This window comes from Cherax quadricarinatus, chromosome 14, assembly GCF_038502225.1.
Source record: "Cherax quadricarinatus isolate ZL_2023a chromosome 14, ASM3850222v1, whole genome shotgun sequence".
Taxonomy (NCBI): domain Eukaryota; kingdom Metazoa; phylum Arthropoda; class Malacostraca; order Decapoda; family Parastacidae; genus Cherax; species Cherax quadricarinatus.
Window position 1 is genome coordinate 25,432,689 of NC_091305.1, and position 27,500 is coordinate 25,460,188.

The following is a 27,500-nucleotide window of genomic DNA, read 5'->3' on the forward strand; positions in this document are numbered from 1 at the left end:
GTTGGGGGAGTCGGTGATGTATATATAAATGGTCAGTAGGAATATATATATAACAGTAATAATAATAAGAAAAATAGAAAAAGAAGAGAAGAATTGCAAATCTATAAAATGAAGAAAAAAAAGAATAATAAAATTCGAACCATATAGAAAAAAATAGAAATGTCACCAGTAAGTGAAATGCGGTTGGCCAGAACCGTAGACTTCCGCGGAAAAAATATGCTTCCTTAGTATATCATGTTTTTTGTGTATTTAAAATGCTTTGTAGCTACAAATATTGAAGGATATCTTGTAATCTGTGTATAAAATATTGCCTCCTAAATGATAGGTGGGTTTAGCGCTTCCCTATCAGTAAATTATAATAAATTATTATTATTATTATTATTATTAGGGTTGAGTTCACTGATGCTATTGAATGGCTTTTGATCAAGGTATTTAATATTCTCTTTCTTGAATCCAACCGCCTCATTCTCTAGACGTTAATAAATCTCTTACGGATTTTGTGCTTCTCATCACTGTAATAATCAGGATTATGAAAATGAATTATTTTCAAGATTACAAAGATGTACCATCTCATGATTTTAAAAGTCAACTCGAAAAGTGTAAGGAGTCCTCGACTTGTCAGCACCCTTCCTTCCTGCATAAGGGACATTACCACCATATGTCTGACTCCCTTAAAGAGGGAATTTGATAAGTTTCTCAGGTAGGTTTCTGATCATCCGGGCTGTGGTGCGTACGGTGGATTGCTTGAGGGTAGCATTAACATCTTGGTCGATCTGGGCAGCAACCGATAGAACTGGTTAGAGACAAGGTCGCAGGGTCGGTGACCTCCGGAATCTTCGCTAGGTAAAAGTACGGTCAGGCCGTCAAGTACCTTCAACATAACTACACAAAACCTCAGTACTGCAGGTTTAGACAGTAACTTCATTAGATATTTCCAAACTTCTTAAAACATTTACAACTCAGTGAGGAATAACTAAATTCTTCAAGTATAGCTAACTTCACCAAATCTAATTTATTCATCAGGCCTCAGTTTATCATAAATTTCTAACGTCATCAAAGAATTTCCTCAAACCTAACTAATTTTAACAGACATTACTAATTTCATAAATCCCAGTAATGTGAAACATACCTGCTAATTAACTCTTTTTCCCTGTTTTACAAATTCACATTTCAGGATTATGAAAAATGAAAATATTATTTTTTAAACAATGACACTAGAAACTTGAGACATTGTGAGTATTTGTGCTTAAACTGATACTGCAGCGCAATAGCACACAACTCATACTGACTCATAATACAACAGTTTGCTAAGCAAATATTTGTGTTGGTACTCAGGATTTGCTGAACTAGCATTAGCAAAGAACTCACACAAAAATATAATTCAAGCTTATTTTTTTAATTTAAAGTCAGGTTGTTTTCCAGCACTTAAGAACTCTTCTTAAAACACGTCACTTAAATATTACCTAATTTCTTTACAAGGAAAATCTTTCAAAATCTTTCATGGTGTTAATACTATGCCATATAGGTAAAGGATTCTCGGTCGTGATTACTGTGGATGAATCTAAATGTAGCAATCAAGGAATTAAATTTTATTCAAGTGACATAACTGTGATATGTCAGTTGATATATCAGGGTTCTTCTACAGTAGAAAGACAGACACATTTATAAAGGCAGAAAGACACACACACACACACACACACACACACACGTGTATAGTATGCAAAATTATGGAGAAGATTATCAGGAGGAGAGTGGTGGAGCACCTGGAACGGAACAGGAGTATAAATGCCAACCAGCACGGATTCACGGAAGGCAAATCCTGTGTCACAAACCTTCTGGAGTTTTACGATAAAATAACAGAAGTAAGACAAGAGAGAGAGGGGTGGGTTGATTGCATCTTCTTGGACTGCAAGAAGGCCTTTGACACAGTTCCTCACAAGAGATTAGTGCAGAAGCTAGAGCATCAGGCGCATATAACAGGAAGAGCACTGCAATGGATCAGAGAATACCTGACAGGGAGGCAACAACGAGTCATGGTACGTAATGATGTATCACAGTGGGCACCTGTGACGAGCGGGGTCCCACAGGGGTCGGTCCTAGGACCAGTGCTATTTTTGGTATATGTGAACGACATGACGGAAGGGTTAGACTCAGAAGTGTCCCTGTTTTGCAGATGATGTGAAGTTAATGAGGAGAATTAAATCTGATGAGGACCAGGCAGGACTTCAAAGAGACCTGGACAGACTGGACACCTGGTCCAGCAAATGGCTTCTCGAATTTAATCCTGCCAAATGCAAAGTCATGAAGATAGGGGAAGGGCACAGAAGACCACAGACAGAGTATAGGCTAGGTGGCCAAAGACTGCAAACCTCACTCAAGGAGAAAGATCTTGGGGTGAGTATAACACCGAGCATGTCTCCGGAAGCACACATCAATCAGATAACTGCTGCAGCATATGGGCGCCTGGCAAACCTGAGAACAGCATTCCGACACCTTAGTAAGGAATCATTCAAGACACTGTACACCGTGTATGTCAGGCCCATACTGGAGTATGCAGCACCTGTTTGGAACCCGCACTTGATAAAGCACGTCAAGAAACTAGAGAAAGTACAAAGGTTTGCAACAAGGTTAGTTCCAGAGCTAAGGGGAATGTCCTATGAAGAAAGATTAAGGGAAATCGGCCTGACGACACTGGAGGACAGGAGGGTCAGGGGAGACATGATAACGACATATAAAATACTGCGTGGAATAGACAAGGTGGACAAGGACAGGATGTTCCAGGGAGGGGACACAGAAACAAGAGGCCACAATTGGAAGTTGAAGACACAAATGAGTCAGAGAGATAGTAGGAAGTATTTCTTCAGTCATAGAGTTGTAAGGCAGTGGAATAGCCTAGAAAATGACGTAGTGGAGGCAGGAACCATACACAGTTTTAAGACGAGGTTTGATAAAGCTCATGGAGCGGGGAGAGAGAGGGTCTAGTAGCAACCGGTGAAGAGGCGGGGCCAGGAGCTAGGACTCGACCCCTGCAACCACAAATAGGTGAGTACAAATAGGTGAGTACACACACACACACACACACACGCACACACACACACACACACACACACACACACACACACACACACACACACACACACACACACACACACACACACACACACACACACACATACACTCACACACACACACACACACACACACACACACACACACACACACACACACACACACACACACAAACACACACAGGAGCTAGGACTCGACCCCTGCAACCACAAATAGGTGAGTACACAAACACACACACACACACAAACACACAGGCATAGACATGTAAACAGTGAAACATAAATTCAGGAAAACAAATTAACTTTAAAGGACATTCCGTTTCAAGACGTATATCCCCAGATCCCTCTACGTCTGGTGATGACAGAGGAAAACATTAATGTGCATCACTTATAGAAAATGGCCTCACTCACCTTTGCTAAATCATTAGGGAAGGAGTAATTCAACAAAACCAGCTTAGGGTTTTCTCAAGACACAGGATTAGCGCTGTAATCCATTGCGTAATCCTTTGTTTTTCTTGTGGAGTGTGATAACCATTATCATCATTGTGTATGTGTGTACTCACCTAGTTGAGGTTGCAGGGGTCGAGTCCAAGCTCCTGTGTGTGTGTGTGTGTGTGTGTTTATATAAGTGTAGGATTGGGGATCCTATACCTATATGAGACAGAATTAAGATTTCAGTACAGAACTGGGATTATATTTAACTGACGTATTTTCAATCCCCCATCCCCCTGTAATGCTTTTCGTGTGTGCTAGCTTGTAGTGGTAGTTATGCTAACTCTGTGTTTGAGTTAACAAATAGCTTGTGTACAAATATTTGCTGCGTAAATGTTACACTTGTGTGCTTTTAATTATGCATTTCTAGTTACGTTAAAATGAATAATATTCACAAAGCCGTTGCTTGAAGAATTCATGAATAACCACACATTGTAGAGGACACTTTAGAAAATGTTTCGATAATTCCTGGACCATTATCAGTCGTAACTGTTTCCTATCTAAAGTGTAGGTTATCTGTGAAGAGTTACTGGCACATAGGTATACCCCAGGTATTAAGTCAAATATTTGAAGTCTTACGTAGTGCAGCTTTATCTTTTGTTTCATTATTTATCGGCTCGTCGCCAAGTAACATGTGGTAAAAGGTCTTCCTTATCTAATATATCGTATTAGTATCCATGGTCCAAGACCGTTCAACTTTCTGCCAGAAGATATATAAAAAACTGCCGGAATTTGTGTACAGTAGAAGTTTTTAAGATGAAAAATGGCAGATCAACAAGATCAACCTAGGTGAGAAAGGTACTTAATTATTTACATCTGGAAAATCCTGGAGGGACGGGTCCCAAATCTGCACACCGAAATCCCTCAGTATGGCAACAAGAGACCTGGCAAGGACAAGACAAGTATATGATGAGAGAACTCGATGAGTGTCAGGGGTTCCCGGCTTTTCAAAGATCTTCCGCGCATAAGGGAAATAACCGTCAAAAGTGTGGTCGTCTTCAAATAGGGAATTTTACAATTTCTTCGAATCAATTCCTGAACAGCCGGGCGGTGGCGCACGATAGACTGTGTGCGGCGGCTAGCAGCAGCGGCCTAGGTGATCAGGCCTTGATCCACCGGGTCGCGGGAGCGTTGGCCCCTCGAAAACATCCTTCAGACATCTTCGAGTTATAGACTGTCTTGCTTTGAAGGTTATGACAAGGAATGTGTCATGGCGGCGCATGGGGGGGGGGATGGAATGAGACAGTAGGGTCACAGATGGTGGTCGGTGATACAACTATGTCATAGAAATGCTGGATGTAAAATCGTGGCTGAATGGTTATAGCGATGAGCATGCTATCCACGTGGAGCACGGTTCTAATCCCTGTCTGTTATTCTATATAGTTTGTGACAGTCATTCATTACGACTTGCCTTGGGTAAATTTATATATATATATATATATATATATATATATATATATATATATATATATATATATATATATAGAGTGTGTGTGTATGCTTGGGGAGAGAAAGGAAGAGAGAGAGAGAGAGAGAGAGAGAGAGAGAGAGAGAGAGAACGAATGAGCAGCTGGCCCAACCCGTGGAGACTCAGAACCTTGATGTCGAATGTAATGTTGTGATTCCTTTGAAAACTAAAACTACTCGGTCCGTACCCTTGTCATTTCACGTATTTTTTTTTATGATCCATGATGGAATTCGAGGAGGGGGAAGGAGGGAGGGTGAAGAGGAGGAAGGAGAGATGTAGGAGGATAACGAGGGAAAGAGGAGTGAGAGGGAGAGACAGAGAAAGAGAGAGGGAAGGAAAAAATAAGGGATGGAGAGAGGAAGAAGAGGAATAAGGAAGGCGAAATGTAGGGAATCAGAAATGAAGTGTGTGAGAGGAAAGAAATGAAGGATGAAAAAACAGGAAATGGTAGATAGCAGATCATCTTGCGGACTATATCAGAACCATCCGTAGGAGGACTAACTATAATCTAGCTACCACTATGCTTCCTCTAACTCTGTAAATTTGTGAAATTAAAACACTGTAGCAGAAGGTACACTCACTACTTATCACCCTGACAACGCTCCTGACCGTAATATACAGAAGAACTGCTAGAGATATTTTAATAACAGATTTAGACTTGAACCTCTATAACTACTACTACTACTATTAATACTACTTCTGCTACTAATGATACTACTAATAATAATACAACTGGGACTACTACTACTATTACTATGTAGTAGTGGTCTACTGTAAGCTATGTTAGGGTTCCAGTGGCCACTCTCAGCCCTTATATGTTGAATCCAATATATGCTAAGTTTTTAATCTTTTTATTTTTTCCACATCCAATCTTAGTGAGAAGTTTATTCTTGCATTGTGTAGTTCGGCATAAAAAGAAAAAAAAATACTTAATTTAGTGTTGCTTCTCTTGCCTCGAGGTTTCAAGTTAATGTTTCACATTATTGATTCACATTGAACATCAACTAGCTCAGTTGCTTTTAGTGTTAGGTTCGTTAGGTGTGTCAAAGTTTTCAATGAGATCTCTTAGTCTCAGTTTCCTAAGTGCAACCTGATTAAATCCTCTACTATTGTTTGGTAATGTTCGTTTCGTAATATACGCACAAGCTTTATCGCCCATATCTGTATCCACTTTAATTTATCCTTCATCTATGTAATCTGGAGGTGAGAACTAGGCAGCATATTCAGGGTGTGGCCTAATAGGTTAGTAAAAGAACTGCCGTGGGCGCCGTGACCCCCGGGGCTGCCTACAGGTAACCTGCAGGTAACGACTGAATTACATTGCATTGTTTCTGGTGCTTGTTACTCAGACGCTGCACATATGAAACCGCTATTGGGTTTCCAAACATTTTATGCTCACATCTTCTGATAGTTAAGCAACGTTTACTATTTTCCATTCAGTTTGAATTTTTACCTTCTGAGTTGTTATGCGTCTCGGTGACAGGGCTACACAAACTGGCGTCTAGATTCTTTCATAATTATAGCACACAACTCATCCGCTCTCTAAATTTGTTGACGTTTGCCTTCTCTAAGCATTTTAACGCACCGAGGGAATTAATTCCAGCAAATATTTCAGTGTTAAGTTCAGGTCTAACAATAATATTTTGCAGTCTGTGAGAGTGCGTTTTATATTCATCTGTAAACACAACACTGGAAGCTATGTTGAGTTTAGGAGGAACTCTGTTGCTGTCAGATTAATCTCTGAAGACGTTACGCGATGCTAGTGAGGAGGGCTTTGGATCCAAGGCACTGGACCTAATCCTCCTTATTATCTCTCATTTCCTGAGGTACTGTAATGATTCCTACGGGTTTCCCGCTTGAATATAATAATAATAATAATAATAATAATAATAATAATAATAATAATAATAGCAACAATATTATAACTGTCCTTACATTATTTCTGAATTGTTTTCGTTGCTTCCTCTCTATAAATGACTTATAAGTAGTAAAATATTTTGATTTACCAGTCGATTTAAATTTTCTGTGTTAAGTTAGGCCTATAACCTAAATGAGCAAACTATTTTTTTGGTCATCCTGGATTGTTTGTTGGAGAGCAGAAGTGAGGGAGAAAATGAGAAAAAGGAGAAAGGGGAAAACAAGGAAAGGAGAAAGAGAGGAAGAAAAAGTGTTATGAAAGAAAGCAGAGTGAAAGTAAAAGATGAATTAGGAAAGGGGTAATATTAAGAATTAAGGAGATAGAGGAAGGAAAAGAGAGAAGTAATAAAGATAAAAAGGAGGAGAGAGTAATAACGAGGAAAGAAAGGAAGCAGGAAGGAAAAAATTAGACAAGGGGGAAACAAGAGGGACACGAGTGTGGTAAAGGGAGGAAGAATGGTGCGAGTGATTAGAAACAGATGATAGCAAGTGGCGTGAAGGAAGGACAGGTGTGAAGGGAGGAGGGAAAGCAGGTTAAGAGTTGAGAGAGATAGAGAGAGAGAAAGAGGAGAACAGGCATGGAAGAGTGAGCTGAAGAGGTGGAAGGATGGTAGGAAGAAGAGGTGTGAGGAGATATGAACTTGGGAAAAGGAGAGAATAGGAGAAGGGAGTGGCGAGAGGCAAGGAGTGGCCGGGGGGAGGGGGCATGAGAAGTGAAGGGAGTGGCGGGAAGGGGCAGGAGGGTGGAGGGCGTGGTTGGATGGGCTTTGGGGGGTGGATGGGGAAGGAGGAGTGGAGGGAGTAGTAGGTGAGTAGTAGGAGGGTTGGACGGAATGGCTGGAGGGGTGGCGGGGGTACGAGGGATGGAGAGAGGCAGGACGGGGACTGGAGGGGTGGCGGGGGCACGAGGGGTGGAGAGGGGCTGGAGGGGTAGAGGGAGGCAGCCTAATCAGGTTTCAAAGACAAGGCATTACCTTTGTTAGATGATAATGCAATAAGAGCCTCCCCTCTGACACAGGGCCACTCTCAATGGGGGGTTCATTCTCTCTCTCTCTCTCTCTCTCTCTCTCTCTCTCTCTCTCTCTCTCTCTCTCTCTCTCGCTCGCTCTCTCTTATTAATGGTTATATTCAACAAAGTATCATGTGATTGGAAACTAGCCAGTGTTACTGCCTCATTAATTTGGCATCGTTTCTGGGTAAACTAATGGAAAACATAATTAGGGACAACACAGTTAATTTCCCTGAACCAAAAGACGAATAGTTTTCTCAAAAGATGCAGCGTCACAAACTGCTGTGTTTTTCAGCTTCGTAAACAATAAAGTTGGACAATAGAGTTCTAAAGCATTTTAATAAACAAGTGTTATAATGGAGATTACTTAGTATACTAATCGCTCACGGCACAGGTTACAATCTTCGGAATAGAATTAGTGATTGGCTCTGTGACAGGAAGCGGTGAGGAGTTTTAAATGGAGAAATGTCTGACTGGAGGAATGTGACGAGTGGGGTACCTGAGGGGTTGGTCTTTGGCCCAGTCTTATTTGTAATTTTAATTCTAATAAATCATCTAGAATTAGGTCTTGTACCCAAAATTGCAAAGTTTTCAGATGGCAAACTTTGCATCAGTGATCAGCTGGCAACGCATCTAGAGAGACCTGGTCAGGCTGGAACATTTGTCTGAAGAATGGTTAATGGATTTCATTGTGGATAAATACAATCTAATATGTTTTGGTTAAATCATAAAATTGTGAGTATACGTTATATGGAAACTGCTCAGGGAGACAGGAAGAGAAATACATAGGAATAATCATGAGCAATGATCAAAAATATAGTAACCAATATTTTGCTGTAAGCACAAAGGCTTCAGCGCAAGAAAATTAAAGCATAAATCTCCTGAAACAGAGTTAACAATACAATGATCTCGACAAACCCTATCTTAAATAATCTGGCAGGTTCTGGTCTCTAAATTATTTAAAATGCATTGGGAAACTTGAAATGGTACAGAGAATATTAGCAAACCTCATACCATCATTAAGGAACAAACCATATGTAGAGAGATTGAAATTACTCAACTTGTTCTTTCCAAGAGAATGGAGGCTTCCAGGAGATCAAATACAAACCGTCAAGATATTAAAGTTCGATATGCTTCAGCAGTGTTTTTTTTAATGCAATACGATTCAGTTCCAACAAACAGTGGTATGAAACTTCATGACGCGAGGTTGAATACAAATGGAGGTAAGAGTTTCTTTTCCGATTCATGGAGTCTTGGAATAGTCTCCCCACGGATGTTGTGGGGGAAGGGCCAAATCAGTTAAATCAATGAAGAACCGATTAGACGTACGCTTTGCAAGTATAGGATTCTACTAGTCAAAGTTCATGCCATTCAGAAGCCACCAGTGTCATGATGTTTTCCGAAATTGGTCAGAATATCTATCTGTTCACGCCCATTTAAAATACAGTATCTGGAAGTAGAATTAAAGACAGCTAAGGTCGCAGTCACTGGTGCATACATCTCTGGGGGTTGCAGTGGGGTAACATATGTTGCAGTAGCAATAGTACCGTGCAGTAGAGATAGTGAATAGTCCGTGCGTTCCATCCAGTCTTTTATATTCTATGAATTTCATTGTTTTTCCAATATGGAATTTTGTGTGTTTTTCCCAATTTCACGCTGGTAGCGTACTGAGGGAGTACGAGGCAGTGGGGAGGGAGCCTTTTGGTTTGCAGTTTTTGCCTTAACCGTCCAAAATGATAATAGTAGACACTCCTTAGTCAAGACAGAAGCAGATAGTTCTGAGCAGATAGTCTCTTTGTGGAACGTAAAGTCTTCTGCTTACTGCTTTTCCCATATACACATCTCTGTATGTCTGTCTGTCTGTCTCTCTCTGTCTCTCTCTCTGTCTGTCTCTCTCTCTCTCTCTCTCTCTCTCTCTCTCTCTCTCTCTCTCTCTCTCTCTCTTTCTCTCTCTCTTTCTCTCTCTCTCTTTCTCTCTCTCTCTTTCTCTCTCTCTCTTTCTCTCTCTCTCTCTTTCTCTCTCTCTCTCTCTGCCCTCCCTTTACTACCCCTTCTTCTCCTTTTTCTCCCACCTATTTCCCGCCCTCTGTGTCTCCCATCCCTTCTTTCTCTCTATCTCTCTTTCTACCCTCCCTCTTCATTACTCTCAACTAACCAACCTGAAAGAATATCCATCTCCCGCATCCCATTTTCTACCAACACAGAAAACGGGAGATAATAAACAAATAAAGAATGGCCATGCAGCAACTCGTCGCAGTTGTAAAAAAGAGTTGGATTTCGCCAGTGGCGGATTGAAATGCAATTACGGCACCGTAGAGGATTAGGGGCGGAGGGGGGAGGAGGTTTAGGGGGGCCCCTCTGCTGCAGCGATTATGAGCCTAGGAATTGAGTTTAGGGATGGACGTGGCCAAAAGTTGCGACAATTAGCGGGTGTGTCTCGAATAAAGTTTCCTTCTCTTCTCTTATCTTTCTTCTTCTTCTCTTGGGTGGCTAACTCTGGCCTGCCGGATCGCTGGGTGAGACGGGTGTTGTAGTTGTGGTTGTTATTGTTCGTGGCTGTGCTGACCTGTAAATTCGTGACAGGCTAAGATAATGATGGTAGTTGTGGTTGTTGCTGCTGCATGCAAATGATGCACTACTGACGAGAGTAAAGGAAATATACTCATTATCAAGTACACACATATGATACAAAGATATCTAGAAACGGCCTTAATCAGAACACAAAATCTCAATGGACAAATGATAGGAACATTTACCTTAGGCAAACCGTATTCCCACATCATAGTGCCCATTACGGTAGTAGTGCCATAATAGTGGCCATTATGGCAGCTGAGTTGTAAAAGGATACGTCAGACGTACTGGCCAGAAACCAGGCCAGAAGTAAACCTGGTTAATGGCTCCACACACCTACGATTTGTCACATACAATTGCTTCGATCATCTCGCCTCTCTAGAAACCTCACTTGATTTTACCTCTTTTCTCTTTTCTCTAAGACTTGTATTTTCTGTACGACAGAGTGAACCGAGCCAATGAAAGCTTGTTTTTTAATGTCACTTGAACTCACTGTTATTTTTTTATATTGTTGTTCGTCGTTCTTGTCATTGTTTTTATTTGACGAGTTTTGTACATGTTGGTTATAGTTGTGATTGTAGAGGTACAGTGTTTGTAACAACACTACACGTGGTTGTGAAGAATAAATGCTTTAATCTCTAAGATCACACGTTACTCCTTCAACAAAATTAAGTTGGAAAACGCTTTTCTGACAAAAATATGAAGAAAATTGTTAAAGAAAAGACTGCAGAATTACTGTATATCTTCGTAAAAAATACGAAGTTAATGAAAATTCCTAATTAAAACTTAAAATTGAAACTAATGTACTAAGTGAATCAAAGAGGAGCATAGATATGTACATGGAGAAATCTGATTCCCAGGTGATTATGATGGTGAATAAAGCATCGTTTGTTATGTACTCCGATCCGCTAAGACCTGTTAATGGCGTAGATGATACTGCAACTTGTAATGATCACTGTGAGTCTTTGACTGAGACTGCTTCCCCTGTATATACCTTAACAATAAGGGTGCACAACTAGCGAACAAGGAGTACAGTTCAAGCGGCAGAATAAAGACTCAGATCTGCTAATGGAACGGTGTATGAAGCAGACTGAGAATGTAGACTCGAAGCGGGGATGAAGACTCCTTAGTAAACGTGGATCATTGTACTCATTAGGCTGATGCTTTCTTTGTGGAAGAAAAGGAAGCTTCCACAGGGGAAGTGATGACGGAAATTAGTAAGAATGAGCACACAGGCCTCTTGCTGGGACCTAGATAGTCTGTCTTGTACATAGAAGGTCAAGCGACCTGGTGTGAAATACTCTGGTTGAAAAGAAAGAGAATCAGTTACCATCATCACAGGAGTAGATCACTCATACAATCGGCAGAAGGCCTTTCATGAAAAAGTGGGATTTCCAAACAGTTTTACGATAAGTTAATCAAACAAAGTACGTCAAATCAAGACAGGTAACAAATGTAAAAGTTGACAAACACAGTACACGAAATAAGAGTCAGAGAAGCAGAAAACAAGAGAGAAGAAAAAGAAAATCTTTCGCATGTAACCTAGCAGTCACCAGGGCAGAACCTGAGGGTGGACGACAGGCTGCTCTGAAGTCAACATACCTCATGCATGTAAATAAGGTACAGACATATAGGGGTTATCCTAACCCGCATTGTGTATCCTACATGCTCTCGGGATACTCTGCTTGGTGCAAACGACCCTCACAACAGTCGCTCATACATTAACTCTGGAGTAATATACAAGCGAACTTTTCTTTTCACAGTGTTCATTGTTGTTCGGGGTTTTCTTATTTGTGATAATGTTTGTTAAAGAAACCCCCTGCTCTCACTCACCTTTTTCCAGACGCAGCAGTTTTCTCACACTCCTAGGATTTTCAATTTTCATTCACTTCTAGATGTCACAACTTTCTCTCTCTCAGACATACTCTCACACAACAACTCTCTCATTCTCTGTGACACCTCAGTCACTCTCCCAAAGCTGCAACTCTTTCGTGCACTCTTCCAGACAACCACAACTCTTTCATACACTCTTCCAGACCACCACAGCTGCAACTCTTTCATGCACTCTTCCAGACAACCACAACTCTTTCATGCATTCTTCCAGACCACCTCAGGGTGCTAGTGCTGTCCTGGAGGAAAGTGCTCCAGAGGGTTCTAGTGATGTCCTGGAAGACAGTGTTCGTGAGGTTGCTAGTGTTGTCCTGGAGGACAGTGAAGACTACGTTATTCAGTCCACAGAGGTTCAAAATAGAGATACTGCTGGAGATGGATCAAAAGGGGATGATGCCTCAGGGAATAGTGTCGACACACTACCAGCAAAACCTGGTGGAAACATTGATGTCCATACAGGGGTGAAAGATAGGGAGGAAACAGAAAAAATAAATGCACCAGCAGCGAACGCAGCTACAATAAATCCTAGGAAACAGAATTACAATCTATGTAAATACTATGCCTTGAATATCTGCAGGCACAATATATCTGGTAAAACAGGTGGGACGTGCACCTTTGACCATCCCAAAAAATGCCGCACCCACATGACAACAGGAGAGTGCAACTTACTTCCCCTCCTGTAACTTATTTCACCCAGAAATGTCACTCATCAATCCATGAAAGAAAATGCTACAACGCATACTGCCAGGCACATCACTTAAAGGGAACTAGAAGACACACACCAGCCTGACTATGGGAAACAAAAGAGGGGAGCCACAATCTCTCCAGGAACAGAAGTTTTTTAGGGTCAGGAGGGAAAAAAGACTGGCAAGAAATGACAGTATTCCTACACAAACTGAAAACACTTCTGGAGTAGAGGCATGGACATTGGCCTCTACTCCAGAACAACAGATATTAGAGCCAGCAAATAAAAAACCCTTAAATTCCACCAATATGACGACATTTGTTTTTGCAAACATAAAGGTCTAAAGCCGTCAAAAAACAACAAAATTCCTTACATCAATGGACTGCTCACGGAGTCAAATGCAATGTTTGCAGCATTCACAGAGACCCACATAAAGGATCATTATGTCAGTGGGATATGGATTCCAGGTTTTAACCTGTTCCGATGCGACAGACTAAACAGGCAATAAGGGGGGAGGGGGTTTAGCCTGTACGTCACAGAGTCGCACATTTGCACAGAACTACTTAACACCTCAAATGATAGAGTTAAAGTTTTGGCGGTAAAGATTGAAAACCAAAACCTTGTCATTGTGGTGGTATGCAAGCCTCCAGATGCAGCATCCCAGCAATTCCAGGAGCAGCTTGTGAAAATTGACCACTGTCTAGAAAATCTTCCAACTCCTGCTCCAAATATCTTACCACTAGGAGATTTCAACTTGAGACACCTAAAAATGGAGGAGTATAACAAACACTGTTTTAGCAGAAATCACCCCAGGAGGCAGCTCAGATGAAAATTCACACACACACACACACACACACACACACACACACACACACGAACTATTAAACCTCTGCACCAAATTCACCTTAAACCAGCAAATAGTAGAGCCTACAAGACTAGAAAATACGCTGGACCTCATCTTCACTAACAACGACGATCTGTACGTAATATAACTGTATCAAAGACACTCAGATCAAAACAGGGCTCCTGACCAGCAAAATGTGAGCAGTCATGAAGGTCTCTTCAGGAAATTTAATTTCAATAACAAAAACATATAATGGAATCAATTAAACCATGTCCCCTAAATGAAACAAGCTGGGAAGATATCCTAAACAACACAGATCCGTACATTTGCCTTGAAAAAATGAATTCTGTGGTTCTTGAGATCTGCTTAAGAGACATTCCATTAAGAAAAAGAAAGAGAAGATGTAAACTAGAAAGAGAGAGATGCTCCCTATAACGACGAAAACTACGAGTCACAGAGCTGCTGAGTGGGGCCAATATATCTGAAATATGATGGGAGGTACTAGTCAAGGAAATTGCAAATATCGAACTTAAGCTGAAGGAATCTTATAGGAGACAAGAACCACAGGAAGAACTAAAAGCCATAAAGGAAATTGAAAAAAAAAAAAAACTTCTTCTCTTATGCCAAATCTAAGGGTAAAACAACATCCAGTATTGGGCCCCTGCTTAGGCAGGATGGGACATACACAGATGATAGCCAAGAAATGAGTGAGATACTAAAGTCACAATATGACTCAGTGTTCAGCGAGCCACTGCCCAGACTAAGGGTCGACAACCCAAATTGAATTCTTTATGAACGAAACCCAAAATTTGGTCATCTCAGAAATCTCAGATATTATCCTAGCTCCATAAGACTTTGAAGAGGCAATAAATGACAAGCCAATGCACTCTGCCCCAGGCCCAGACTCGTGGAACTCCGTGTTCATCAAGAATTGCATAAAGCCCCATTCGCTTGCCTTCAGCATTTTATGGAGAGGGAGCATGGACACAGGGATCATCCCCCACACACTAAAAACAACAGACATAACTCCACTCCACAAAGGCGGCAGTAAAGCAATTGCAAAGAACTACAGACCGATAGCACTAACATCCCATATCATAAAAATCTTTGAGAGGGTTCTAAGAAGCAAGATCACCAACCACCTAGATACCCATCAATTACACAACCCAGGGCAACACGGGTTTAGAGCATGTCTCTCCTGCCTGTCTCAATTACTGGACCACTATGACAAGGTCCTGGAAGCTGTAGAGGATAAACAAAATACAGATGTAGTATACACAGACTTGTAAATCTTTCAACAAGTGTGACCATGGTGTAATAGCACACAAAATGCGTGATAAAGGAATAACAGGAAAAGTTGGTAGATAGATCTATAACTTCCAGACAAACAGAACATAAAGAGTAGTAGTAAACAGAGTAAAGTCCCGGGCAGCCACGGTAAAATGCTTTGTTCCACAAGGCACAGTACTCGCTCCCATTCTATTCCTCATCCTCATTTCTGACATAGAGACGTACGCCATAGCTCCGTGTCTTCCTTTGCGGATGACACCCGGATTACCATGGCGGTGACCTCCATCGAAGACACTGCGATACTCCAAGCGGACATCAACCAAATCTTCGAATGGGCCACCCAAAACAATATGAAGTTCAACGAAGAGAAATTTCAACTACTCAGATATGGGAAACTTGAGGAAATTAAAAATGTGTCAGGGTATACGACAAATTCTAACCATACAGTAGAGCGGAAAAATAATGTGAAGGACCTAGGGGTAATAATGTCAGAGGACTTCGCCTTCAAAGATCACAACAATGTATCTACCTCATCTGCTAGGAAAATGATAGGATGGATAATGAGAACCTTCAAAACTAGGGATGCCAAACCCATGATGATTCTCTTCAAATCGCTTGTGCTCTCTAGGCTGGAATACTGCTGTACACTAACGGCTCCCTTCAAGGCTGGCGACATTGCAGACCTGGAGAGTGTACAAATAACTTTCACGACACACATAAGTACCACGAGGCACCTAAATTACTGGGAACGGTTGAAGGTCCTTGATCTGTATTCCCTGTAACGCAGGCGAGAGAGATACATGATAATATACACTTGGAAGGTCCTGGAGGGATTGGTACCAATCCTGCACACGAAAATCACTCCCTATGAGAGGAAAAGACTCGGCAGGAGATGCAACATTACCCCGATGAAAAGCAGGGGCGCCACGAGTACATTGAGAGACAACTCAATAAGTGCCCGGGGCCCAAGATTGTTCAACTGCCTCCCATCATACATAAGGGGGATTACCAGTAGACTCCTGGCTGTCTTTAAGAAGGCACTGGACAGGCACCTAAAGTCAGTACCTGGCCAACCGGGCTGTGGTTCGTACGTCAGCTTGCGTGCGGCAAGCCTGGTCTCAGACCGAGCCGCGGGGGCGTTGACTCCCGAAACCCTCTCCAGGTAAACTCCGGGTAAAACCACAACTCTTTCATGCACTCTTCCAGACCACCACAACTCTTTCTCGCACTCCCAGATACGTCTCTCATTCACTCTCCCAGATACCGCAGCTCATTTCCCATCTAAACACTTTCTAATTTCTCATCTTTCCTATTCCTCCCTTTTCCATCTACCCACTTTCTCCTCTTCCCATCTCTCCTCCTCCTTCCCATTTCTCGTTCTTTCTTCCTTCCCATCTCCCCTCCTCCCCACTCCATGCCTTGACTCAGTAATTCAGGGAGGAGTTGCCTAGACTGGGAGAAGTAGCAAAGCCTAGGGTGTGCATACTGGAGCAGTGTTCGTCTGATTAGCTGCAGCTGTCGCCAGATTGGAATCGCTGCTGAAGATTAGAGAGTGAGGGGCTTGTAAGCGAGAGAGAGAGAGAGAGAGAGAGAGAGAGAGAGAGAGAGAGAGAGAGAGAAGCATCTGATTAGCCAAACACAGACTGGGAAGGAGGAGGAGAAGGAAGACACGTTTGAACCTGGGATTGGTTCTCGCTTGCTGACAGCCGCAACGAATGCAGATTGTAACCAATATTTCTCTCGTTGATTAGCAACGATGTTTTTTCTTGCTTCTTGTGCAGAGTCAGGTGGAATTGGATAGAGTTGACTGATTTCAATTTGCGAGCAAATTTCTTCAAGTTACTAGACACAAATTTCATACCTTGTAATTGCTGTACCTTTGATTACAGATATTGACGCTATGTTCGCCTACCTCGCGGTGAAATTTATACTGTTCTTTGATTATATTGTAAAATATTTTAGATGATAATGTTAGATATATATTTCAATATACTGAATGTAAGAAGTGTGTTAACACATTTGTCTGTCATCTTACAAGCTTAAAAGACAACAAGGCCTAAATGCCGAACATTTAAGCAGGCTTTTGGTTAAAATTGAGCCGCTGCTGACATGAGGTTAAGGTCGACAGGATGAGGGTCAGAAGTTGAGGGTTAAAAAGAAGTTGCGATCTGCAATGATAGCATTAATAATGATTTTAATAACAGCAGCATCAACAATAATTGCAACAAATATGTAAAAGACTACCAAAGAAAATGCAAACAACAATAGCAACAGCGTTATGTAGATATGGGTCGATCGCATTAAGCTAATAACTCATTGCTTTTTCTAGATATTTTAATTATTAAGGGTAATAATGGCTTTAAATTTAAAATTTACAGAAAACCTACAAATAACTGTTCCTATGTCCACTATTATTCTTCCAATCAAGATAGAGTTAAACTGTCTGTTTTCTCATCAATGTTTTTGAGAGCTTTACGTATTTGTAGTCCAGAGTTCATAGATGAGGAAATATCCAAAATTTATAAAATAGGTAATGATCTGAAATGATCTAAAATTGCTAGAAATACTTTTTACAATCCAAAAAGGGACAACCAATCTTATTCAAATATATTTGTTCTCTCTTACCATGAAAACTTGGTTGATATGACTTCTCTTCTTAAGACTTTTAATATCAAAGTTGTCTTTAAAAATCTTGATACAGTAAAAAAAAAAAAAACTTTTGATAAAGAATTCCCCCCAAAATGCTGACGGATGTGTCTATAAGATTCCTTGTAAAATTTGCGATAAAGTTTACTACGGTCAAACTGGTAAAATTCTCGAACTAAGATTAAAACAACATAAATATAGCATTAGAACTGCACAAGATTCTAATGCTCTATTTATTCATGTGAGAGATTTTAACCATCCAATTGATTTTCAAGAAGTTGAGAAAGTTGTATTAAGCGAATCCTTGGTCGACAGGAATATAATTGAATCTTGTTTCATAAAAAGCAGTTTTGAAAATAATATGAATATTTCCTTTGGTTTATATAAATTAAATTAATTTGTAATTAATAAAATTTGGGAAGAATTTAATGATGCATTAAACAAGCAATAAATCTTAATTCTTGGGTAGAGTATTGGGTGTGTTTCACAGAGTTGAGTGCCGCCACGCGTGTGTGAGGTGTTGTTTCGTTGTGGGATGTGATGGTGAGGTGTAGTCTTGACCCTTTATATGCCTTCCTTTGATGTATTTTTATAGTTCCTTATTGTAACCACGATCGAGTGGTATTAATCAGTAACAACACTGCGACTAGCCGAGAACGCTTGGGTTCGAATCCTCGGCTAGTCGCAGTATATATATATATATATATATATATATATATATATATATATATATATATATATATATATATATATATATATATATATATATATATATGTAATTACCTCAAACTCCTCCTCACCTTACCACTCTCTACTATACATTGGACTGCTGAAGGCACTGTGGGGCGAAACGTTACTTTAATAAAGATTTCCATATGTTGCATAAGTGTCTCAGTCTTCAACTTGTCGATTTTCAAAACCATTTATCAGATATTTATACATATACAAAAACTACTTATCTTCCTACAATTGTCGGAAAGTTTCGTATGCTCTACCTTAGAGCTGTATAAGGCAAAAGAAGTTGTAATTGGAGTTTATAAAACTATTTCTGTTACTTCTTAAAAAAAATTCCTTCAGTGCTCCTCTCGCTCTCTACTGTGAAGTTTACAGCGGCGAACAATTATTTTGTTTGTGGTTTTATTTTTGTATCGGTACATCCACAAGCATAGCCTTCTTCTTCCTCTTCCTTCCCGTATTTCCTCCTGGCTACTTCCTCCTTCCTCTTCTACTTTTCTTCCTCCCTCTCTTCCTCCCTTAATCTCTCCTCCTTCCTCTCTTAATCCCTCCCTCCCCTGCTGTGTCTCACCTTACATCGCCTTCGTTAGTTCTCCTACCGGATATTCTCTTCTGGTCGGGTGCACTAGAGGCTGGGTGGGTGTGGCTGGGATAGGGGTGGGTGTGGCTTGGATTGGTTGGGTGTAGGTGGGGTGGGTGTGGCTAGGGTAGAGTGGTTATGGCTTAGTAGAGGGCTGGGTGGGGTTCTGGGATGACATTCTGGGAGGGGCTGGGTGGCAGACTGGATGGAAAGGCTGGTTGAAAGACTGAGTTGAATGACTGGGTGGAAGGGGTGGGTGGACTGTATGAAGTGGAAATGTATACAGAGAGTGTAATGGCACAATGTTTGGGTTATCGTATACTATTAGAAGACCTTTCTTTTCCCAGTGATATTAATACACAGATAAGTGAAGAGGAGAGAAGAGGATCATGAGGTGTTGCAAGAGTTCATTATGGACAGCAGCGAGGGGGGTAAAGGTCACCTGCGAGTTGAGTGGGTCCTCAGGTGATGACTGTGTCGGTTCTGGGGAGAATTATCTTGGCTCGAAACCTCGGAAACTGCGAAAGACCCAGAGTTTTATGAAGCGCTGATAGTAGAGAGTGAATCAGAGTTCAGTCACAGTTAACTTCGTCGGTCTGCTTCTTTGATAGCAAATATTTTCTTAAGGAAGTTAATTAAGTGGTCGCAGGTGTTGCGTTGTACCATGCATGAGCTGTAAGTGTCGTTCCTTTGACTGGCATATATCTTTCAAATAAGAACAGGATAATCGAAATGTGATCTTGCTATTGACGTATAAACTTTAAAATTCCTTTCGCACTTCTTTATATAAATTTAAGTAATTAGACTTGTTATGCACACGTAGGCACTGTTGTTCTGGCTTCAGATTTCTGCTTGCCATGACTCCTTATTCTTTTTCACGTTCTGTATAATTATCAAGCTCTACCTCACCTTGTTTTCGAGTGAGAGGGTTATTTTCATCCCCAAGAATTAGAACTTCTTATTTTTGCACACTGAACTTCATTGGTTACTTTCCTGGTCCACAACATTAACCTGTCCAAATTTTCTTCATGTTCTCTTTTGAATGCATTATACAGCCAATTTTTGTGTCGTAAGCTATTAAACTCGTGTAGGTGTTATATATCTTGTTTGTAACAAAATAATTAATGTAAAAGAAGAACAGCAAGGGACCCAAAACTTATTCCTGAGGATTGCTACTTGTGACTGGTGCCCATTCTGAGTTGGTGCCATTTTTACATAGCACTGTCATATAGATCTAAAGTACTTAATGCCAGCGAGTTGGTGAGTAAGTCACATGTGCAATACTTCGATGTCTTTAGCAGATGTTCCGCCCACAGGGACCTATGTTAAGCCAATGCACAGATGTGAGAAGAAAGACATACATAGGGAACCATTGAAGTGAAAGTAATGACGTGGTGTAGTAGTAGTAGCAGCAGTAGTAGTAGTAGTAGTAGTAGTAGTAGTAGTGGCAGTGTGCTGTAAGTAGAAAGTCAAAAATTCCTATGCACATAGAAAAAGGGAGAGAAAGAAAGAGTGAGTTAAATTTTAGTAAATCTTATCTTAACTATCCCTGGAAAGTCAAGAGGTAAGTTTTAATTAGAGTTCTTTCGGGTCAGGTAAACTTTGTTTTGGTGAGGCTTTGTGTGTTTCAGGCTCTGAAGACCTCGGCTCTTCATTATAAGTAACCGGTCTGTCGATCTCTCGTCTTCATTTAAGGTCTTCAGTATATGTAACTGGTTTGTTTTCATTATAGGCCATCATTATAAGTAACTGGCTTGTCTTCATCATAGGTCTTCATTATAAGTAACTGGCCACATCTGGTCATCATTCTAAGTAACTTTCTGTCGCCATTCGTGTTTATATTTAGATGTCAGTAAAGTGATGATAACATATTCTAGTGTTATTGTGATTATTATGATTGGTATCATCATTACTGTTAATAATAGTAATATTAAAAACAAGCGCTAAACCCGCATGAGAGATAACAGAGCCGGCAAGAACAACCCCTCACTCCCCTTTAGTTTTACAAAGAGTTCCCCAGTCCCCATTCCCCTCCCATTTCCTGACTCCAAGTTCACCTCTTCTCATTTCTCATCACATGCCCATTTTCTTTCCTCGCCCCCTCTTCTCTTTTCTTTTATTCCACTTCCCTCTCTCTCTCTTATTTCCCCCTTTTTTTTCAATAGAAATACTTTCAAATTATCAACACCCTGTCATTCCTTCCTCCTCTTCCATTATCAACTCTCAGTCATTCTTTCCTACCTTCCCTCCCCAACTCGTCTCCCTCACAGTCTTCCCTTTCTTTAGCATTCGCTCCCTCATAGTTACGCCGCCATCTTGTCCTCCTCCTCACGTGACCACAAATTTTACGAATAAATAATCGTGCGAGAAATCACGAAGCACGAAACAGTAGAAATGTCACGCACGTGTTTAAGAGGAGAGGGAGTGATGGATGAAGAAGGAAGAGGGAGAAGAGGAGAGGGAGTGGTGGAAGAGGAAGGAAGAGAGGGAAGAGGAGAGGGAGTGGTGAAAGAGGAAGGAAGAGGGGCAGTGGGAGACGGAGTGATGGTGGAGGAGGGGGGATGAGAGTGAATAGGAATGTTATTAAGGAGAAAGATGAGAAGGGGGAGGAGTGGAGAGGAGAGCGAAGGGGTGAGGAAGGAGTAGCTGGAAGGGCCAGTGATGATTTACAGGAAAGAGAAAATTAATGTTGGAGAGAGAGAGAGAGAGAGAGAGAGAGAGAGAGAGAGAGAGAGACAGAGTGGCGAAGATAATGATGGGTGTGGAAGAGAGACGAGGATGATGGTGTGGTGAGGAGGGGCGAGGGAAGTAATGGATGGGAGGAAAGAGGGGGGAGGTGGAAATGGTGGAGGAGACGGGTGAGGAGTGGAATGATGAAGGGGTGAAGGGGAAATACAGTTGGAGGTGGTGGAGGGATGGAAGAGGAGAGGAGAGAAGTGATGAAGAGGAAGAATGATGGAGATGGAGTAGAGGAGTTTTTGAGGAGGAGCAACGAGCAGTGGCGGTGGAGGATGACGATGAGGGAGAGAGTGACGGAGGAGAAAAATGAGGAGGAGGAGGAGGAAGAGGTTGAGATAGAGATGGAGAGAGTGAAGGGATGATAGAAGCAAGGGGGAGATGTAGATGAGGAGTGTGAAGAAGAGTTGGAGGAGTGTGCAGGGTAGTGATGGAGGAGGAGACGGGTGATAGGTGCTGATGGAGGAGAGGGGCAGTGATGGGGAAGGAAGGGAGGGAGGGGGAGGGGCAGTGATGGGGAGGGAGGGAGGGGGAGGGGCAGTGATGGGGGTGGTGGTGGTGGTACGGTATTTGCATGTCATGTGTGTTGTATAATTGATAATAACATGGCATAGCGAGGAAATTATACAAGCAGCTGCCTGTGGTGGGATTATAATCTCCCCTGAGGGAGGGGTGATGCCGCCACCTATTGCCTCTACACTCACATGATCCCACTCACTTAGGTAGAGTTGCTGTGGTTGAACTGCGCTACTCTCAGCCTCATGGTTCCTGGTGTCTGCATTGTCTGTATCCATGAGTATCTTCTACGCTCTGGACATATCTATAGTGATTCACATCTCCAGGGATTTCAGGTTTAGCTTCTCATATTGTCTTAATTAACCTCCAGACCTAGTGTGTGTGTGTGTGTGTGTGTGTGTGTGTGTGTGTGTGTGTGTGTGTGTGTGTGTGTGTGTACGTACTCACCTCTCACCTATTTGTACTCACCGATTTGTGGTTGCAGGGGGTCGATTCATAGCTCCTGACCCCGCCTCTTCACTGATCGTTATAAGGTTCCCTCTCTCCCTGTTCCATGAGCTTTATCAAACCTCATCTTAAAACTATGTATGGTTCCTGCCTCCAATACGTTACTTTCCAGACTATTCCACTTTCTGACAACTCTGTGACTGAAGAAATACTTTCTAACATACCTTTCACTCATCTGAGTCTTCAACTTCCAATTGTAACGCCTTGAATCTGTGTCCCATCTCTGGAACATCCTGTCTTTGTCGACTTTGTCAATTCCTTGCAGTATTTTATATGTCGTTATCATGTCTACCCTATCCCAACTGCCCTCCAGTGTCGTCAGGCCGATTTCCCTTAACCTTTATTCGTAAAATATATCCCTCAGCTCTGGGACTAGTCTTGTTGGAAACCTTTGCACTTTCTTTAATTTCTTGACGTGCTTGACTAGGTGTGGGTTCCAAACTGGTTCTGCATACTCCAATATGGGCCTGACGTAAACGGTGTACAGAGTCTTGAAAGATTCCTTGCTGAGGTATCGAAACGCTATTCTTAGGTTTGCCAAGCGCCCATATGCTGCAGCAGTTTTATGGCTAATGTGAGCCTCAGATGTGCTCGGTATTATACTCACCCCAAGATCCTTTTCCTTAAGTGAAGTTTACAGTCTTTGGCCACTTAGCCTATACTCTGTCCTTCCCCGATCTTCATGACTTTGCATTTAGCGTGGTTAAATTCGAGGAGCCACTTGCTGGATCAGGCATCCAACCTGTCCAGATCTCTTTGTAGTCCTGTCTGATCCTCATCCGACTTAATTCTCCTCATTAACTTCACGTCATCGGCAAACAAGGACACTTCTGAGTCTGTTCCTTCCGTTATGTCATTCACATAGACCAAAAAACAGCACTGGTCCTAGGACTGACACCTCGTGACGTACTATGACTCACTGTTGCCTCCCTGTCAGGTATTCTCTGATCTGTTGCAGTGCCTTTCCTGTTAAGCGTGCCTGATCCTCTAGCTTTTGCACTAACTTCTTGTGAGGAACTGTGCCGAAGGCCTTCTTTCAAACCCAGAAGATGCAGTCTACCCACCCCTCTCTCATGTGTCTTACTTCCTTTACTTTGTCATAAAACTCTAGTAGGCTTGTGACACAGGATTTCCCTGCCCTGAAACCATGCTGGTTGCCGTTTATAAGCTTGCTCCTTTCTAGGTGCTTCACCACTCTCCTCCTGATAATCTTCCCCCATGATTCTGCGTACTATACACGTCAGTGACACTGGTTTGTAGTTTAATGCCTCGTGTCTGTCTCCTTTATTAAAAATTAGGACTACATTTGCCACCTTCCATAATTCTGGTAGTTGCCCAGTTTCAGTGGATGTGTTGAAGTTTTTTGTTAGTGGCACACACAGCGTCTTCCCTCGCTCTCTCTCTAAGGACCCACGAAGAGATGTTATCCGGTCCCACCGCCTTTGAGGAATCAAGTTGACACTTCCTCCACAGTTGTGTGTATTTCATCGAGCACTTGTTGGTGTATCCTTGTTGGTGCAACTCCTCTTCTGATTTCCAGGAGTCCTTCCTCTGTCTAATGTGAATACTTCTTTAAATCTCAGGTTGAGCTCCTCACACACTTCTTGGTCGTTTCCCGTGAACTTCCCACCTTCCTTCCTCAGCCTGATTACCTGATCCTCGACTGTTGTTTTCCTCCTGATGTGACTATACAACAGTTTCGGGTCAGACTTGACTTTTGATGCTATGTCATTTTCGTATTGTCGCTGAGTCTCCCTTCTTAATCTGTGCATATTCGTTTCTGGCTCTTCGACTAATCCCTTTATTTTCCTGGGTCCTTTGTCTTCTGTACTTTTTCCATTCTCGAGCACACTTAGTTTTTGCCTCCCTACACTTTTGGGTGAACCAAGGGCTCGTTCTGGTCTTTCCATTATTTCTGTTTCCCTTGGGAATAAACCTCTCCTCAGCCTTCTTGCATTTTGTTGTCATGTTGTCCATCATTTCATTTACTGATTTTCCTACCAATTATCTTTCCCACTGTAACTCTTGCAGGAGGTTCCTCATACCTGTGCAGGACCCTTCCCTTCCCCTTTTGTAGTTTGGCTTTTCCCATCCTACTCCTGTTGCTCTCTCCACATGTAACTCCACTATGTATTAAAAGCTCAGAACCACATGATCACTAGCTCCTAGAGGCATTTCGTGTGTGATATCCTCTATGTCCGAACTATTGAAGGTAAATACAAGGTCCAGTCTTGCTGGTTCATCCTCACCTCTTTCTCTGGTAGTGTCCCTAACATGTTGATGCACGAGATTTTCCAGTACTACATCCAGCATTTTGGCTGTCCATGTTTCGGGACCCCCATGTGGCTCCAGGTTTTCCCAGTCAATCTCCTTGTGATTAAAATCACCCATAACTAGTAACTTCGCTCTACCCATGTGAGCTATTCTGGATACCTCAGCTAGTGCTTCCACCATTCCTCTGTTGTGTGTACTCACCTAATTGTAATTACCTAATTATTGTTGCAGGGGTCGAGACTCAGCTCCTGGCCCCACCTCTTCATTGAACGCTACTAGAGCCTCTCTCTCCCTGCTCCATGAACTTTATCATACCTCATCTTAAAGCTGTGTATGGTTCCTCCCTCCACTACCTCACTTGCTAGACTATTCCACTTCCTGACTATTCTCTGACTGAAGAAATACCTTTGACTCATCTGAGTCTTCAACTTCCAAGTGTGACCCTTTGTTTCTGTGTCTCCTCTCTGGAACATCCTGTCTCTGTCCACCTTGTCTATTCCACGCAGTATTTTGTATGTCGTTATCATGTCTCCTCTAACCCTCCTGTCCTCCAGTGTCGTCAGGCCGATTTCCCTTAACCTTTATTCGTAGGACATTCCCCATAGCTCTGGAACTAACCTTGTCACAAACCTTGCACTTTCTCTAATTTCTTGACGTGCTTGATCAAGTGTGGGTTCCAAACTGGTGCTGCATACTCCAGTATGGGCCGGACGTACACGGTGTAAAGTGTCTCCAACGATTCCTTACTTAGGTATCGGAACGTTATTCTGAGGTTTGCCAGGCGCCCATATGCTGCAGCAGTTATCTGGTTGATGTGTGCCTCCGGAGACGTGCTCGGTGTTATGGTCACCCCAAGATCTTTCTCCTTGAGTGACGTTTGCAGTCTCTGGCCACCTAGCCTATACTCTGTCTGCGGTTTTCTTTACCCTTCCTCGATCTTCATGATTTTGCATTTGGCGGAGTTAAATTCGAGAAGCCAGTTGCTGGACCAGGTGTCCAGTCTGTCCAGGTCTCTTTGAAGTCCTGCCTGATCCTCATCTGATTTAATTCTCCTCATTAACTTCACATCATCGTGTGTGTGTGTGTGTGTGTGTGTGTACTCACCTAGTTGTACTCACCTAGTTGAGGTTGCGGGGGTCGAGTCCGAGCTCCTGGCCCCGCCTCTTCACTGATCGCTACTAGGTCACTCTCCCTGAACCGTGAGCTTTATCATATCTCTGCTTAAAGCTATGTATGGATCCTGCCTCCACTACATCGCTTCCCAAACTATTCCACTTACTGACTACTCTGTGGTTGAAGAAATACTTCCTAACATCCCTGTGATTCATCTGTGTCTTCAACTTCCAACTGTGTCCCCTTGTTACTGTGTCCAATCTCTGGAACATCCTGTCTTTGTCCACCTTGTCAATTCCTCTCAGTATTTTGTATGTCGTTATCATGTCCCCCCTATCTCTCCTGTCCTCCAGTGTCGTCAGGTTGATTTCCCTTAACCTCTCCTCGTAGGACATACCTCTTAGCTCTGGGACTAGTCTTGTTGCAAACCTTTGCACTGTGTGTGTGTGTGTGTGTGTGTGTGTGTGTGTGTGTGTGTGTGTGTGTGTGTGTGTGTGTGTGTGTGTGTGTTTGTGTGTATGTGCGCGCGCATGCTAACGCACATTATGATAGCGTGCTTGTATCTGTTATAAAAACAATAATTACAGCTGTAAATCCCTTCAGACTATAAAACTTTCTTCAAAATAATCCCTCGGTGATTTAAAAAAAAACATCAGAAATTAATGTAGCCTTTCACGTTGTGTCTTATAATAAAAACTCTTATGCAAGTAAAAACTACACTCACACACACACACGCGCACACACACACACACACACATACACACACACACACATACACACACACACACACACACACACACACACACACGTACCACACACACACACAGACACACACACATACCACACGCACACACACACACACACACACACACACACACACACACACACACACACACACACACACACACACACACACACACACACACACACACACACACACACACACACACACACACACAGAAGGCCTTTGACACAGTTCCTCACAAGAGATTAGTGCAAAAACTGGAGGACCAGGGAATACTTGTCAGGAAGACAGCAGCGAGTCATGGTACGTGGCGAGGTGTCAGAGTGGGCACCTGTGACCAGCGGGGTCCCGCAGGGGTCAGTCCTAGGATCAGTGCTGTTTCTGGTATTTGTGAACGACATGACGGAAGGAATA

The 27,500-nt window shown here is 42.2% G+C and overlaps 1 protein-coding gene across 6 annotated transcripts in view; it reads left to right on the forward strand.

Moving 5' to 3' along the window:
* The window catches only part of Ten-a (tenascin accessory), a 1,550,399-nt gene that overhangs the window by 1,025,474 nt on the left and 497,425 nt on the right, over positions 1-27,500 (forward strand). The window lies entirely within an intron of this gene.